This window comes from Phascolarctos cinereus, unplaced genomic scaffold (assembly GCF_003287225.1).
Source record: "Phascolarctos cinereus isolate Bilbo 61053 unplaced genomic scaffold, phaCin_HiC Scaffold_2;HRSCAF=192, whole genome shotgun sequence".
Taxonomy (NCBI): domain Eukaryota; kingdom Metazoa; phylum Chordata; class Mammalia; order Diprotodontia; family Phascolarctidae; genus Phascolarctos; species Phascolarctos cinereus.
This window is the reverse complement of record NW_027555625.1, coordinates 233025781-233042989: the sequence shown is the minus strand read 5'-3', so window position 1 is coordinate 233042989 and position 17209 is coordinate 233025781. Positions and strand designations below refer to the sequence as shown.

The 17209-nt window shown below is 38.2% G+C and overlaps 1 pseudogene; it reads left to right on the top strand.

Moving 5' to 3' along the window:
• The first annotated feature begins 14054 nt into the window (after positions 1-14054).
• Positions 14055-14683, top strand: LOC110206709 (actin-related protein 3 pseudogene; annotated as a pseudogene).
• The last annotated feature ends 2526 nt before the right edge of the window (positions 14684-17209 follow it).

The window sequence follows — 17209 nt, the reverse complement described above, 5'->3', positions numbered from 1 at the left end:
TCTTGTGTTATCCTGACTGTGGTGCCACAATACTTGGATTGTTTTCTTCTGGCTGCTTGCAATATTTTCTCCTTGACCTGGGAGCTCAGGAAATTTGGCTTTAATATTCCTGGGAGTTTTCATTTTGGGATCTCTTTTCTTTTCTTGTTTTTTTGTTTTTGTTTTTGGTTTTTGGTTGGGCAATGGGGGTTAAGTGACTTGCCCAGGGTCACACAGCTAGTAAGCTAGTAAGTGTTATGTGTCTGAGGCCAGATTTGAACTCAGGTCCTCCTGACTCCAGGGCCGGTGCTCTATCCACTGTGCCACCTAGCTGCCCCCATTTTTGGATCTCTTTCAGGAGGTAATTAGTGGATTCTTTCAATTTCTATTTTACCCTCTGGTCCTAAAAATATTAGAGCAGTTTTCATTGATAATATCTTGAAAGATGATGTGTAGGCTCTTTTTTTTGATTGTGGCTTTCAGGTGGTCCAAAAGTTTTAAAATTATTTCTCCTGGATCTATTTTCCAGGTCAGTTGTTTTTCCAATGAGATATTTCACATTGTCTTCTATTTTTTCATTCTTTTGATTTTGTTTTATTGTTTCTTGATTTCTCATAAAGTCATTAGCTTCCATTTGCTCAATTCTAATTTTTTTTTTTTGGCTAGGCAATGGGGTTAAGTGACCTGCCCAGGGTCACAGAGCTAGTAAGTGTCAAGTGTCTGAGGCTGGATTTGAACTCAGGTTCTCCTGATTCCAGGGCCAGTGCTCTACTCACTGTACCACCAAGCTGCCCCTACAATTCTAATTTTTAAGGAATTATTTTCTTCAGTGAACTTTTGTACCTCCTTTCCCATTTGGCCAATTCTGCCTTTTAAGGCATTCTTCTCCTTATTGCCTTTTTGTACCTCTGTGTCTCCTTTACCAACATGTTGACTCTTTTTTCATGATTTTCTTGCATCACTCTCATTTCTCTTCCCAATTTTTCCTCTACCTCTCTTACTTGATTTTCAAAATCTTTTTTGACCTCTCCATGGCCTGAGAACAATTCATATTTTTCTTGAAAGCTTTGGATGTAGGATCTTTGACTTTGTTATCTTCTTTTGAGTTTGTGTTTTGGTCTTCCTTGTCACCATGGTAACTTTCTATGGTCAGAATTTTTTCCTGTTGTTTGCTCATTTTCCCAGCCTATTTCTTGACTTTTAACTCTTTGTTAAAATAGGGCTCTATATATAGGCCAGGGTGGGGAGCCCACTGTCCCAATTTTCAGGGTATTTTGTGCAGCCATTTTTAGAGATACTTCTAGGGACTTATAAGTTTTCAGTTCTTTCAACGTGGTATGATCTAAGGAAAGGAGTGTTTACTACTCTTCTGGCTTGTGCTCTAGTTTGTGAGCAATTACAAACACTCTTTTATGCCATGAAACTGTGAGGAGGGTCCATGCTCTACTGTGGCCACTAGCTCTAGTGTACTAGTGCTCTTCCTTGCCCTGGGACTTCCACCCAGGACTGGAACTCAGATCAGATTATGGGCAAAGCAACAGAGTCCTGCCTTAGTGCTAGCAAAGAGACCCCTGTAATTTCCTTATGATTCCCCTTACCATCTGTGAGCTGAGAGTTCACTGATGATTCAGTGGGTCCTAAGGTCTGCTCCTGGTTTGCTAGGGCTGGGTCTGTGCTGGTGTGGCCTGCACTGGCTGTGCTCCACTCTCACCTAGGTGCAACAGACCTTTCCTGTTGACCTTTTAAGTTGTCTTTGGCTGGAAAATTATTTCACCCCATCCTTTTGTGGGTTCCACTGCTTCAGGAAGTTTTGTGGCATTATTTAAAGGAGTTTGGGGAAAAGCTTCAGGTGAGTTGCTGCCTTTTCTCTTCCATCTTGACTCTGCCTCTCTTGTCCCTGCTTTTTAGGACCATACATGCTAATGCAGAGGTTATGAACACAAATATTTATAATTAGATAAATGCAATGTAGAAATGGGGACAAATTACTAGGAGAAACATGTGGAGGAAGAGAACATTCAGACCCTGTGTATGTGTGCTGGAGGGGACAGATGGTATTGATCAGGGAAGACTTCATGGAGAAAGTGGCACCTGAGTTGGGCCTTGAGAGAAGGAATTCACTTCAACTTAGACATTGGGGAAAGTCCCTTCCAAGCATGGTAGATGCCACGAGGAAAGACATGGAGATGAGAAAGGACAGCGTAAAAATGAGGGATAGAAAATAGTCCAGTTTGATGAGTAGATGGACTTCAGAAAAACCTGAAAAGACTTACATGAACTGATTCTGAATGAAGTGAAAAGAACCAGGAGAACATTATACACAATAATAGCCACACTGTGTGACTTAGCTTTTATGAGCAATGGAATGATCTAAGAGAACTCCCAAAGACTCGTGATGGAAAATGTGTCCACATACAGAGAAAGAACTAAGGATTCTGAATGCAGATCAAACATACTATTTGCTTTCTCTCTCTTTTTTAATTTCTTCTTTCTCATAGTTTCTCCTATTGGTCCTAATTCTTCTTTACAACATGACTAATGTGAAAATATATTTAATGTGAATGTATATGTATAGCCTATATCAGATTGTATGCCATCTTGAGGAGAGGGGCAGGGAAGGAGGAAGAGAAAATTTAAAATTCAAAAGTTACAGAAGCGAATGTTGAAAATTAAAAATAAATTAAAAATTTTTTTAAAAAAGAAATTAGTCTAGTTTGACTGGACTAAGGAACAAATGAAGAGAAGCAGTGTGATGTATGGCAGGACACTAAATTGTAGTCAGACTATAAAGAGCCTTAAAAGTCAAGCTCAGAATTATTTAGTAGGAATTGGGTAGACACTGAAGATTTTGAATAATGGTACTATTCAATAAATAAACACTTATTAAATTATCTACTCTTTGCCAAACATTATGCTAAGTGCTGGGGATAAAAAGACCAAAAACAAAAAACAACAACAACAACAAAATCTTAAATGATTCCTGCCCTCAAGGAGCTTACATTCTAATAGGAGGAGAAAACATGTTACATAAATAAGCATATACAAAATACATATGTAAGAATTTTTGAACGTGGCCAATGTGGGAATTTGTCATTGATATCTATATCTATATATTTATTTATGTATTACAAGTTTTATGTTTAAATTTGGGAGAAGTAGGAGTAAAAGAAAAGAAATTCTTCCTAATTGAAAAAAGTAAAATAAAACATTCATATATATTTATATATGTGCATATATATACACATATTTATATATATGCATATATATACATATATATACCCTTACATACATACATATATATAAGGGTAGAGGATCTACCACCTCAACAAATATAATCACAAAAGGCTCAGACATCTCAAATCAATTAATAATAGTACAAACTAGGTGCTAAGAAATCCTTAAGAACTTTACCTTAACGTATAAATAAGTCATTAATTCATTTGAAAGGTATTGAGGGCCAGAGCTGGAGAGTCCTCATATGGGATAAGGAATTTAAGTTAGAACTTGACTCTTTCCTTTTCCTACCAGTAAGGGCTTACTTATTCAGAATATTTGGCTGGCCAATTTCCTGTGCCTGGAAGGTGTTAGATATTCTGCCCCTTGAACCTTGATGGCAAGCAGGTGTGAATAATTAAGGATGGGCATAAGGGCTGGGTTAGTCACATAAGAATGGTGAGAAAACCTCAGGGATGATTGTTAGCTTTCACGATATAATCCAGACCCTCAGAATAATAAATTGGCTCAGTCTTTCACTGACCCACCTGGCCCACGTCTCTTTATTTCACACTCCTCCGACTGATGCAACACTTAGTCGTGGGCGACAGGTGGTGCCACGAAGAGAGACCTAGGAAGGTACCAGAGGAGTGGCTCTCTTGGTACTCCAGAGAAGAAAAAAGAAAAAAGAACTTTGGCAGCTCCATGCTGTGAAAACAAGGTAAGGGAGCAACAGTCACAACACCCTATCTTTCAGCAGTTTTAGGGCTGAAAGGACACCAGGGATATAGGGAAAACAAAAGAAAAAAGGCTTGGTAACAGGAGCATAAGAAAAGAAAAGAAAAAGGGCTCGAGCATAAGAATAGTGTCGCTTTGGAATGGCCACATGCACTTACTTTAGGTTCTGGGAGGCATACCTGGGATTGAAAGTATGGGTCAATCACAAAGCAGAAGCAAAGACAGAGATTATCTAGAACTTTTCAAGGAAATAGTGAAAGAAAGAGGTTTATTTATTACAGATGGTCAGTTACAGGAATTTTTGGAATGTGTAGAAATGTGCTAAAAATATGTCTCACTCCTCCAGAGAAAGTGCTATTAACAACAAAAGTACTTAAGGCAGATGTGGGGGTGGGAACTGAGGAAGAAGAGATGAATAGAGTATTTGAGGAAAAGCTTAGAATTGTAGAAGAAGATGTTATCTATGCAAAATCTATCACACCTTCAGCACCACCACATCCCCCACTTTCATATAGATCAAGCTCATACAGAGAAGATAGTGAGGAGACAAATAAAGATCAAAAAAGCCAAAAAACACATTGTAAAGGGATATTAGAAAAAAGCAATCATAAAAACAAAAAAAAAAGTAAGGAACCATACATTTTCAAGCACAAGTCATAGCAGCTGCCTTTAATAATGTCCAAAAGCTTCAACAAACACTAAAATGTTTTAATTGTGGGAAACCAGGTCACCTAAAAAGGAGTGTAGAATACACAGAAAAATCTCTCAAAATTCTCCTAGTACGCCCTGTCCCAAATGTTGCTGTGGTAATCATTGGGCTTCTCAATGTAGATCTTCTACTGATATTGATGGGCAACCTTTAAACCCCCAGTAGGGTGCTCTGGCCCCAGCAAACAATAGGAGGTGTGCTGTCTCTTATGCACCCCAGGCCAGCTCCAACTCCGCAAAAACCACTGTTCTTGATCTTATACATGCTACCTCTGGTAGCGCTGGATTGGATTTAAGTTCTCATATCTCTACAGAAATTAGTGATGATGTAGTTTGCATTCCCACCGGTGTATATGATCCACTCCCTCCTGGAACTGTGGGACTTATATTATGTAGGAGTTCACAGTCTCTGTTCCTGTCAAGTGTTCTATAGTAATAGGGATCCCAGTTCTGAACTTTATTGTATCTTCTAGTACTATAATATTATTTTGCTGACATCTAAGTTCATGATTATCCCTGGAGTAATAGATTCTGATTATGTTGGGAAAATTGATGTTATGTTGTATGCTTTCCCTCGTTGCCACGTTTCTATCAAAAAAGGGGAAAGGGTAGCTCAAATGATTATCATGGAATATAAAAAGTTAGGAAAACAGCTAAAAGAGTAAGAGGAACAGAAGGCTGTGGGAGCACAGGGATGTTTTGGCATAGAATTATCACAGATGCCAGACCTACATTAAAGATAAAAGTACAGGGAAGATATTTACTGAAACATATGGATGTTACCATAAGTGGCAAGAATTTTTCATAGGGGTCACAGCCAAAGATAAAAGAACAGTACAAGTTCCAAAAATAACTTGGAAAGAAGGGCTTCCCATATGAGTGGACCAGTGACCGCTTGATCTAGAAAAAACCAGGGCTCTTCAACAGATAGAGGAACAATTAGCTGCAGGACACATAGAACCATCCACAAGTCCATGAAACTCTCCAATATTTGCCATTAAAAAGAAGTCAGGAAAGTAGAGGATATTGAAAATCTCAGACAAATCATGGCATGGAAGAACATGTTAAGGAACCATTGGAACTTAGAAAAGTATTGACCAGTTATAGATAAGTGATTTAAGCAGCCAGAAAGTACATTTTTGTAAAGAATTGCTTAAAATAGATCAACTAAAAACAGCTGGAAAAGGAGAATTGTTATTGGATACCACATACAGGGACTTTTAAATACCCAAAGATTGAACTTAGATGTCAGCAAAATAATATTATAGTACTAGACGATACAATAAAGTTCAGAACTAGGATCCCTATTACTATGGAACACTTGACAGGAACAGAGATCAAAAACTTTTAACAACAAACCAAGAGGTACAGGCAACTTAGGCTTTTTGCTTAAAAACATGATTTTCAAGGGGGTAATTCACTTGTATATAGGATATTTTTCCTTCTTTTTGAGGAGAAGAGGGAAAAACAGTAAAAGATTTTAATAACAACAGATTTTGAAAGGTTTTTTTGGTAAGTTTTATAATAACTCATTCAGAGCTAAAATAAAATTCTTCTATTCCTAGTCTTTACATGCTTCATATCATCACTGTCCCAAGTAGAAGGGAAAAGCGGTTTTCAAAACTTTATTACTAACAAATGGTGGAGGTGTAAGTGCAAAAATTAGGATCTGGTTATGGTTCTTATAGTGTGTACCTTGTCATGAGGTGGAAAAAATAGTTTGAGTTATCTGTCCACTCTTACAGATTTATTTCACCCCTCCAAGAAAGCAAGATCACATATAATTGCCAATCTCAGCTAATTAAGATGCTCTACATTGGAGTAACATGAGTGGCACAACTTAAGATTGAGGGGGTGTTGGGAAAGCTGTATAGGAAATCTTATGCTTTCTCCTGCTCCTGAATCTGTTTGAGTTTTGACCTTTCAGAAGCATCAGTTTTTCAAAAGGAAAAAAGCCTTATAGGAGAGTTTATTATGTAATCCCTAAATGTTTTTTCAGAGTATATATATAGAGCTGCAAGAACAATTACAATTGGTTTACCCAAGAGGAAAAAATGAATGTTTCAGATGCTGTCTGTGATTCTGTAAACAGCCAGGGCCCCACACCCATTTGTTCACCAACATCTTTAGAGAGGCCGAAAGCTCAAGCAGCTGAAATGAATGAGGATAAAGCAGATAATGAAATTGAACTTAAACTACCACCAGTTGTTAACAAGAAAGTAACACCATGGGGGGCGGAGCCAAGATGGCAGAGTGAAAGCAGTGACTGACTTGCTTGAGCTCTCCTTCAAACCCCTCCAAATACTCATAAAAAATGGCTCTAAACAAATTCTGAAGCAGCAGAACCCACAAAAAGACAGCCCAAGACAACCTGGATGATTGATCGGAAAGGTGTATCGTGCCTGGCTGGGAGCAGCACAGCGCGGCGTGGGCGGACAGGCCGCAGCAAACCTGGAGCAGGCCTCAGAGGACTGAATCGGGCAGCTGTGGAGGTTTCCAGACTCCTCAATCCACAATGCCAAAGACAACTTAGAAGGTCAGTGGGAAAAGTCTGTTTCTGTCGGTGTCAGAGAAGGAAGGGGGTCTCAGCTCCATTCCCCAAGAGCTGGCCCTGGGGGGCAGCTGCTTCCCGAGCTTCTGGCCCACAGACTGAGGGGAATCCAGTGGCTGATCAGAGAGGGAGTGCAGGGATCTCTTTGCCAGTGCTGAGGCAGGAATCTCTTGCTTTGCCCGTGTGTGGATCTGGGTCACAGTTCTGGGCAGTGCTGGGGTGAGGAGGAGTGCTGGTGTGGTGGAGCTTGTAGTGGCTGTGGAGAGGAACCCCTCCTCACAGTTACGACAGAAAGGATACTTGTGGTCACAGGCCAGGAAAGGAGTAAACACCTCACCCCTTATCATACCACCTTGCAAGAACTGAAAATTTACAGGTCCCTACAAGTATCTCTGAAAACAGCTACACAAACCCCTGAAGCTTGGGACAGTACACTCTCCACATTGGAAGCAGACTCTTACCTTAACAAAGAGTTTAAAACTCAAGTAATTGGCTGGGATCATGAGCAAGCAGCGCAAAAAGAGTCAGACTATATTATCTTACTTTGGTGAAAAAGAAGATCAAAATATACAACCAGAAGAAGACAAAAATCAAAGCTCCTACATCCAAAGCCTCCAAGAAAAATATGAATCAGTCCCAGGCCTTGGAAGAGCTCAAAAGGGATTTTGAGAAGCAAGTAAGGGAAGTAGAGGAAAAACTGGGAAGAGAAATGAGAGTGATGCAAGAAAATCATGAAAAACAAGTCAACAGCTTGCTAAAGGAGACCCAAAAAAATACTGAAGAAAATAACACCTTAAAAAACAGCCTAACCCAAATGGCAAAAGAGGTCCAAAAAGCCAATGAGGAGAAAATGCCCTAAAAAGAAAAATTGGCCAAATGGAAAAGGAAGTCCAAAAGATTACTGAAGAAAATACTTCCTTAAAAATTAGAATAGAGCAATTGGAAGACAGTGACTTTATGAGAAATCAAGACACTGTAAAACAAATCCAAAAGAATGAAAAATTAGAAAACAATGTGAAATATCTCATTGGAAAAACAACTGACCTGGAAAATAGATCCAGGAGAGAGAATTTAAAAATTATTGGACTATCTGAAAGCCATGATCAAAAAAAGAGCCTAGACATCATCTTTCAAGAAATTATCAAGGAAAACTGCCCTGATATAGTAGAACCAGAGGGCAAAATAGAAATTGAAAGAATCCACAGATCTCCTCCTGAAAGAGATCCCCAAAGGAAAACTCCTAGGAATATTGTAGCCAAATTCCAGAGTTCCCAGGTCAAGGAGAAAATATTACAAGCTGCCAGAAGGAAACAATTCAAGTACTGTGGAAACACAATCAGGATAACACAAGATTTAGCAGCTTCTACATTAAAGGACCGCAGGGCATGGAATATAATATTCCAGAGGGCAAAGGAGATAGGATTACAACCAAGAATCACCTACCCAGCAAAACTGAGTATAATCCTTCAGGGGAAAAAATGGTCATTCAGTGAAATAGAGGACTTTCAAGCATTCCTGATGAAAAGACCAGAGCTGAATAGAAAATTTGACTTTCAAATACAGGACTCAGTGGAACATGAAGAGGTAAACAGGAAAGAGAAATCATAAGAGACTTATTAAGATTGAACTGTTTACATTCCTGCATGGAAAGATGATATTTGTAACTCATGAGACTTTGTCAGTATTAGGGTAGTTGAAGGAAAAAATTATGTATGTATATAGATAGATAGATAGATAGATAGATAGATAGATAGATAGATAGATAGATAGATAGATAGATAGAGGCACAGGGTGAGTTGAAGATTAAGGGGTCATATCTGGAGAATAAAATTAAGGGATGAGAGAATGATACTGGAGAAGAAAGGGAGAGGTAGAATGGGGTAAATTATCTCACAAAAAAAACAGAAAAGAAAAGTCTCACAGTGGAGGGGAAACAGGGGAAGGTGAGAGGGAAATGGGAATCTTATTCTCATAGGATTTGGCTTAAGGAGAATAACATACACATTCAATTGGGTATGGAAATCTGTCTTACCCTACAGGAAAATAGGGGAGAAGGGGACAAGAGAGCAGGGGATGATAGAGAGGAGGGCAGATTGGGAAAGGGTAATCAGAAGTAAATACTTCTGAGGAGGGACAGGGTCAAAAGAAAGAATAGAATAAATGGGAGGGCAGGATAGGATTAAGGGAAATAGAGTTAGTTTTTCACAACATGTCTACTGGAAGTGTTTTGCATAACTGCACATGTACAACCTATATTGAGTTGCTTGCCTTTTCAATGAGGGTGGGTGGGGAGGGAGGAAGGGAGAAAATTTGGAACTCAAAGTTTTAAAAACACATGTTTTAAAAAAAAGTTTTCACATGCAACTGGGAAATAAATACAGGAAATGGGGTACAGAAGTCTATCCTGCTCTACAGGAAAATAGAAGGGGAAAGGGATAAGAGAAGAGGGGGGAGAGATAGAAGAGAAGGAAGACTGGGAAGGAGTATTCAGAATGCATGCCATCTTGGGGTGGGGGAGGGGTGACAAATTTGGAACTCAAAAACTTGTAGAAGTGAATACTGAAAACTAAAAATAAATAAACTTATATTAAAAAAAAAGTAACACCATTGACTCAGACTCCACCGAGTTCAAGAAGAAAGGCAAAGAACAATAAAGAATTATCCTGAATATGGCATCTGCTCAGGGAACTTGGGTTTTGTTATTAGAACCTATTCTTGTATATGATGGCAGTTCTGAGTAGTTCTTCTTAGCCATTTGTTAATTGTTTAAATGGGTGTTCTTAGCACAACCAAAGTACACTCTCCAAACATATCAAAGAGTAGGTAGTAGACAAATGGCCAACAAAGAATTCTTTGTACATACTTCAAGGCATTCAGATAATACAATGATACTATGAGTGACATGTCCTACTGTGAAATGAGAGAAATTGAATTTCATTACACTGAGTTTTTAGGATATTTGGAAATTTTTTCAGGTTGGATTTTTTTTTTTCTGGTTAAAAAGCACCTGTTTATTGGTTAGGATATCAACTCATGGCAACCTGTTTCACTGAACCACTGTACAAATACAAAAATCAAATCCATTGGAAAAGGTTATAAACAGAAGTTCATAGTAAGCGACCATTTCACAGGGAAGTCATTGATGTAGAAGCACTATTGGAGAATGACAAGTCCCTGCTTTTTATTAGCTTAAATTGGAGCTGTTAAGACTTTATTTGGTTACAGACACACTCCAAAGGCAATGTGGAACCGATTCATCTTTTGTAATATTTACTGACTTATCTGGTCCAAGTCAGCACAGAGTGTGTAAAACAAATATTCTAAGATGTGAACAAATATAGTGGAAATTTGACTGTTATACAGTGACTGCAAAACAAAAGTTTTTAGAAAAACCAGTTACATTTAGACTCCTTTGGATGTAATATGTAATACAAGTGTTCAAATGACTCTTGGAAAGGAGAAAAAACACAGAATAGAGCACCATTGTGTAAGTAAAACAAAGGCTTGAAATATCTAAAGACTATTCCACTGAAGTCCATAATAGTCAAAAACCTAACATACCGCATATGATACAAGATTTTGTCAGGCACATTTGATCTGTTAGTTATATCGATTGGTGGCACTTTTTCACATTTTTACCATTTTTACCATTACAACACTGCATTAACATTCTGCATGTATTTTATATAACCAGTAACTGGATGAAAAGTGTAGGAAGAAATCTTTCCAGCATGCATACCAGATTACTGAATATAAGGTGCACCAGCAGCCCAAGCTTGTTTAATTTATACATGAAATCCGATCTTAAAATCAGTCATTCTGCTATAGAACACCACAGATAATGCATCTGTTTTCACTAATTCTAACCAGTCTAGTGGCATTGAGTGTCCTTTGAATAAAGGGAGAAAAATAATAATGGAATGTTTTTCATGCTTTTCCAAATAAAACATATCACTGGAATTCCATATAACCCTATGGGACAAGCAATTGTGGAACAAAAAAATAGATCCCTGAAAATGCTTCTTCAAAAGCAAAAAGGGGGAGAAGTAAGGGGAAGGCCACAAAGACGATTGGCATGAGTGGTATATGCTCTAAATTTTCTTACACCTGGTAGAGAAGGCTATACCCCAGCTGAAAAACACTTTAAGGTTTATGGGAAAGATAATAATGAAGAACAAAAGACTCAAAAAAGAGTCATGTGGAAGGACCCAAAAACCAATCATTGGTTTGGGCCAGATAGGTTATTAACTTGGGGGCAAGGGTATGCTTCTGTCTTTCCAGATGGTGCAGAAAGACCAATATGGGTTCCTGAACAGAACATCGGGATCTGTGCTCAAAGTGATCCAGAAACTTCAGACACTCAGACTGCAGAACAAGTGCAGAGACAAAAGAACAAGAAGGGAACGTCCAAGACGATGGAGGAGGACAACAAAGACATTATTACAAATGATGATCATGCTGCAGTTGACCACCCTGAAGTCTGATAAAAGCATTGACTCTCATTTTCACCTGCAGCCTTGAGGTGTTGTTTTTCTTCAGTGCCTGTACAATGTACTCTTTCATTTTACAAGGGCAAGCCAGTTAGAATTAAGTCTTCTCCTTTTCTCCACCATGGGATGTGATTTCTCAAGGGAAGAGTCAACCTCAGGACACATTGCTAAAGTGACTAACACTGTACCAGAAGAGTTATGTTTGCATTGCTTACCACCTTGCAGGGGGATTATACCATGGCAAAGGGAAAGCCAGTACACTTCTAACGTGTTTTAGTATAGAGGTAACTTTTGATCATTGTGTTATCTGGGATATTGTATCCCTTGTATCACTTATTGTCTCATCAATGTCATTTGGCAACAGCTTCATTGTGTTATCTGGGATATTGTATCCTTTGTATACTTAACACCTTTAAGAAGTAGGAAGCATTGGCTTGGAATATATCATTGGCATAGTGTTGAATTTACTGGAGAGCTTTGATTCTGATTTGTCTTTTGCTAACAGTCATCTCCCAGGGACTTAACCCCAGAACCTAGCCTGAGAAATTCTGGAAAATTGGGCCTAACCAATATAGATAAAAAGCGCCTGCTTTACTATGTCATCTGTTTTCATGGGCAACATTGTTTGTTATATCTCACTATTGCTTGTTATATTATCTACAGCAAAATCATGGTTCAAGTCTTTGGGTACAGATGTTCATCACCTTAAGTTAATTATAAAAAAAGAAAAGGGGAGGGGCAGCTAGGTGGCGCAGTGGATAGAACTCTGGCCTTGGAGTCAGGAAGACGTGAGTTCAAATCCAGTCTCAGACACATGACACTTACTAGCTGTGTGACCCTGGGCAAGTCACTTAACCCCAATTGCCTCACCAAAAAAAAAAAAGCAAAAAACAAAAAAAAAATAAAAATAAAAAAAGAAAAGGAGGGTTGTTGAGGGCCAGAGCTGGAGAGTCTAATATGGGATAAGGAATTTAGGTTAGAACTTGACTCTTTCCTTTTCCTACCAGTAAGGGCTTACTTATTCAGAATATTTGGCTGGCCAATTTCCTGTGCCTGGAAGGTGTTACAATACTCTGCCCCTTGAACCTTGATGGCAAGCAGGTGTGAATAATTAAGGATGGGCATAAGGGCTGGGGTTAGTCACATAAGAATGGTGAGAAAACCTCAGGGATGATTGTTAGCTTTCACTATATAATCTGGACCCTCAGAATAATAAATTGGCTCAGTCTTTCACTGACCCACCTGGCCCACTTCTCTTTATTTACACTCCTCCGATTGATGCAACACTTAGTCTCAGGCGACAGAGAGGAATATAAGGTTTTTGTCTATTGGATGAAGACAAATTATACCCCACAAGAAAAGTCTTGTGACTTGCTGAAAGAATCAGACATCCTTCTGGGTCTACATATAAAAATAGCAGGCCCTGAAGTAGTGGACAAATCCAGTGCTAGAGGGCTCCAGATTTAAGAGCTGAGAATTTTAGAGTTGGATACAAGAGAATAATTTTTTGAGGGAGAACATAGTTTCTTTCTCTATCATTGGCCATATTATAGGAGAGAATGAATCAGTAGTAGACAGTGTATCCAGCTAGGATCAGGGAGATTGGACCAGGAAGACATCACATATCCCTCTGGGAGAAGAGTAGGAAAAGCTCTCTGAAAAAAAGAGGCAGCTTCAACTTTGCATCAAAAATAATGCTACATATGGATTCAAGAAAGGACTTCTAAGTCACAAAGCACCAGGAATTTAATTACTGACCCCTTTGTCACATGGCCCCTACAAATATCTCGCTACCATTGTACTCTAAATTTGTTACCATTCTCCTTATGGACCTGTGTGTACTTGTAAGAGATCCCTGCCACAGGTTTGGGGAGGAATCTTTTGTCCCAACTGTGTTTTTTCTACCACTTTAATACATTTCTTTGCTAAAACTACTTAAGTCTACTGGCTGATTGTTGATAGGAAATTCATTAAAAGAAATTAATGAGTGATAGTACTAGAAACCTAGCTCCTCAGGGTTACCCCTAGAAACTTGAAAGGGAATAGATAGCCACCTTCAGAAGACCCCAAACCTCCAGTATAAGTGTGAATTATGCAAGTGGGCCCAGAGGGGGTACATAAACAAAATAAATACAAGGTAATTTGGGGAGAAAAGTACTAATAGTGAGGGTATCAGGAAAGGCTCCATATGGAAGATGATACTTTAGCTAAGCAGATGAGGAGGGAATGCATTCTAAGCATGGGTGACAGTTTTTGTAAGGAAATAGAGTTGGGAGATGGAGTGCTATGTGTGAGGAATAGTAACCATTGGGTGTGTGAAGGGGAGTAATATCTAATAAGGTTAGAAAAGTAAGTTTGGATTGTAATAAATTATCCATGAAACTTCCAGAAGTATATGAGAATATTTTAGTTATATCTGCCCAGATTTAGTCAAAGAATTTACCAAGTATGATACAGATGGGTCAAAGTAGATTAAACAGTATACTGGAATCAATGCAGTCTCAAAGAAAGAATTTTCCATTGATGTTGCTTATGAACGGTTCCTTGGTCCAGAAATCTTCTTTCGCCCAGAGTTTGATAATCCAGACTTCACACAACCTATCTCATAAATGGTAGAGGAGGTAATTCAGAATTGTCCCATCGATGTCAGATGTCCTCTCTCCAAGAATATTGTCCTCTCTCGGGGTTCAATCATGTTGAGGGATTTTGGACATCGACTACAATGGGATTTGAAAAGAATTGTTGATGCAAGGCTGAAACTAAGTGAGAAGTGAGAAGAATTAAGTGGTGGTAGACTGAAGCCCAAGCCTATTGATGTGCAAGTCATTACACACCACATGCAGCGATATGTAATATGGTTTTGGGGAATCAATCCTGGCTTCTAGACATGAGTTCTACCAAGTATGCCACACCAAAAAGGATTATGAAGAAATTGGACCTACTATTTGCTGCCACAACCCAGTGTTTGGGGTCATGTCTTAAAATTGATTTCATAGTTATAACAGTTGGGAAAGTGGCTCATCTTTCTGATTACCTGTTTCGTCTGGATGGCTGATATTAAGATAGCAAACTCACTTGCCAAGAAAAAGACCAAACATAACTCAACAGGAATATTTTAATAAATGTATTAACATATGAATGTAGAAGAAAGCCAAAATGATTAAAAGTATTTTTCTTTAGATAGTATTTGAATCTGTGTGTAACAAAAAGAAGTGGGTTTTAGTTCTTTCTGTGACTGGATATTTTGTATATTAATGGGTTATCTAAGATTTGATGGAATCTAATGGTATGTAGATAGCTCTACAACGCTTGAATTGTACATTTCCAAAGTGTACTGCAAGAGCTTGTTTAAATTTTATACTTTTTTACACTTTGAGGAAAAAATGTCAAAGAAAAACTGTCAGATTTGAGGAAAAGAGAGACCAACTCTAAGGTAAATTTTAAAAAAAGCTTCATGACACTGGCTTACACACTCATGTTATCCTAGTTATTACAATTTTCAACCATCCAAAAAAAAAATCTGGTTGTCTTTACAAGTGCTTTTTGGAACCAAAGCTAGTATCTTGGATTAATTGATGCCTGGTAGTGCTTTCTGAATACTCTCATTCTGTTTCTTGCTTTAAAAGAAAAGTAAAGACAAGATTGTTGGACCAGTATTGCAGTTATGTAGTATAATTTCTGATTAAAAAAAAAAACAAATCTGAATATCAAAATTGGTGTATTTAAAGCCTAACACCATTCCAATAAAAACACAAAATTTCTTTTGAAAAAAAAAGTAAGTTTGGAGCCAAGTTGTGAAGGTTTTAAATGGCTAAAAATAAAGGAATTTATACTGGATCCTAGAGGAAATAGGGAGCCATAGAAATTTACTGAGCAAGGTAGTAATGTGGTCAGAACTATGCTACATGATCAGAAGTGTATTTTGGGAAGATTATCACAAAACTGTTGCTCTTTACAGTACAAAATGAAGGAAGAGACTTTGTAGATTATCTAGTTCAACCCCTTCATTTCATTTTTAAAAAAGTTTTAGTGATGCCTTTTGTTTTTACTTCATAGTTTTATCCACATATGCTCTACCCCTACCGCCAAATGATCCCTCCCTTGTAACTAAGAAAAACAGTTAAGCAAAAGCAAGTAATGCAGGCACTTTGACAGTATACACAACATTCTGCAGCCATACTCTCCCACCTATTTACTTCTCTGTGCCCAAATTGGCCATTCCGATGACTCAACATTTGACTACATTTTATTGTTCTTTTTTGGTACATTATTTTAATTATTATGCATATTATTCTCCTGATGCTGCTTACTTTAATCTGCATTATTTCATATGCTTCCCTTCTCTGAATTATCATAATCATTTCTTATGGTGCAATAATATTCTATTATGTTCGTATATAATTTTGTTTAACTATTTCCCAATCAATGGGCAAGCACTTACTTTATTTCCAGATTTGTTTTTACAGGCACAAAGTGTACTTCAATGAATATTAATCTGTATGTTTTCTGTCTTTTACCTCCTTGGAATATATATACCCAGTAGTGGAGACTTTGGGTTAATCAATCAATCAACAAGCATTTATTAAGCACCTACTATATGCTAAGCACTGCAAATACAAAGACCAAAATGAAATAGTTCCTGCCCTGGAGGAGTTCACATTTTATCTAGGGAGACAAATAGAGTTTTGGAGCTAGAAGGGATTTGGGCACCATCTTCTAGTACAACCTCCTCATTTCAAAGATGAGGAAACTGAAGTTCAGAAAGGGGTAATGAGTTACCTAATGTTGCATATCTAGTTACTGGTAGAGCTATTGGAGCTAGGACTAAATCCATATCTCTTATTCCCAGCCAAGGGAAATTAACAGTACAATGTTTCATTTTTGTTTTTGTTTCATATCATTACAATATTTTTTTTCCTTCTAGGCTACAACTCCTTTATTTTATACATAAAGAATCTGAGATTCACTGATAGGGAATGACCTTCTTTCTCCCTACCTGTAAGGTCACACAGATAGCAAGCAGCAGAATCACAACCCAGGTGTCTTTGCTAAAAATGCTTATGAACCTTATATGGATATCCTTTAGGAACTAGAGATTAACAATTGTAAAGTGCTCAGAGAAATAAACATGCTGTCAAAATACCCAGCTTCCACCTGGTATCCAAGCAGTTGTGGGAAAGGACAACAGGGATATTTGAATCATTGTCAAGAGCTCATCTAGTCCATTCAAAGGTTCACTGCTTGGCTTCCCTCCTGGGTTCCTTTCTTGGCATTCTTGGCATGAGTCATGTCTCCCTTTACCAGCCACTTTCTAACTCACATTGGCCCTGCCTCTTTTGAAGTCCTAGCTGCTATTGGTGTATGCCATCCACCTTGGCATCCTGTACCCGTAACGATGTGGATGCCAGAACAGCCTGGAGGTAGAGAAAAATGCAGGGCTTCTGGCCAGAGAGATGTGTTGCAATTGAATTTGCAGTGGATTATATATCATTTTTTGTGTACACTGTCTTCCACTTCTAGAATGTACTCC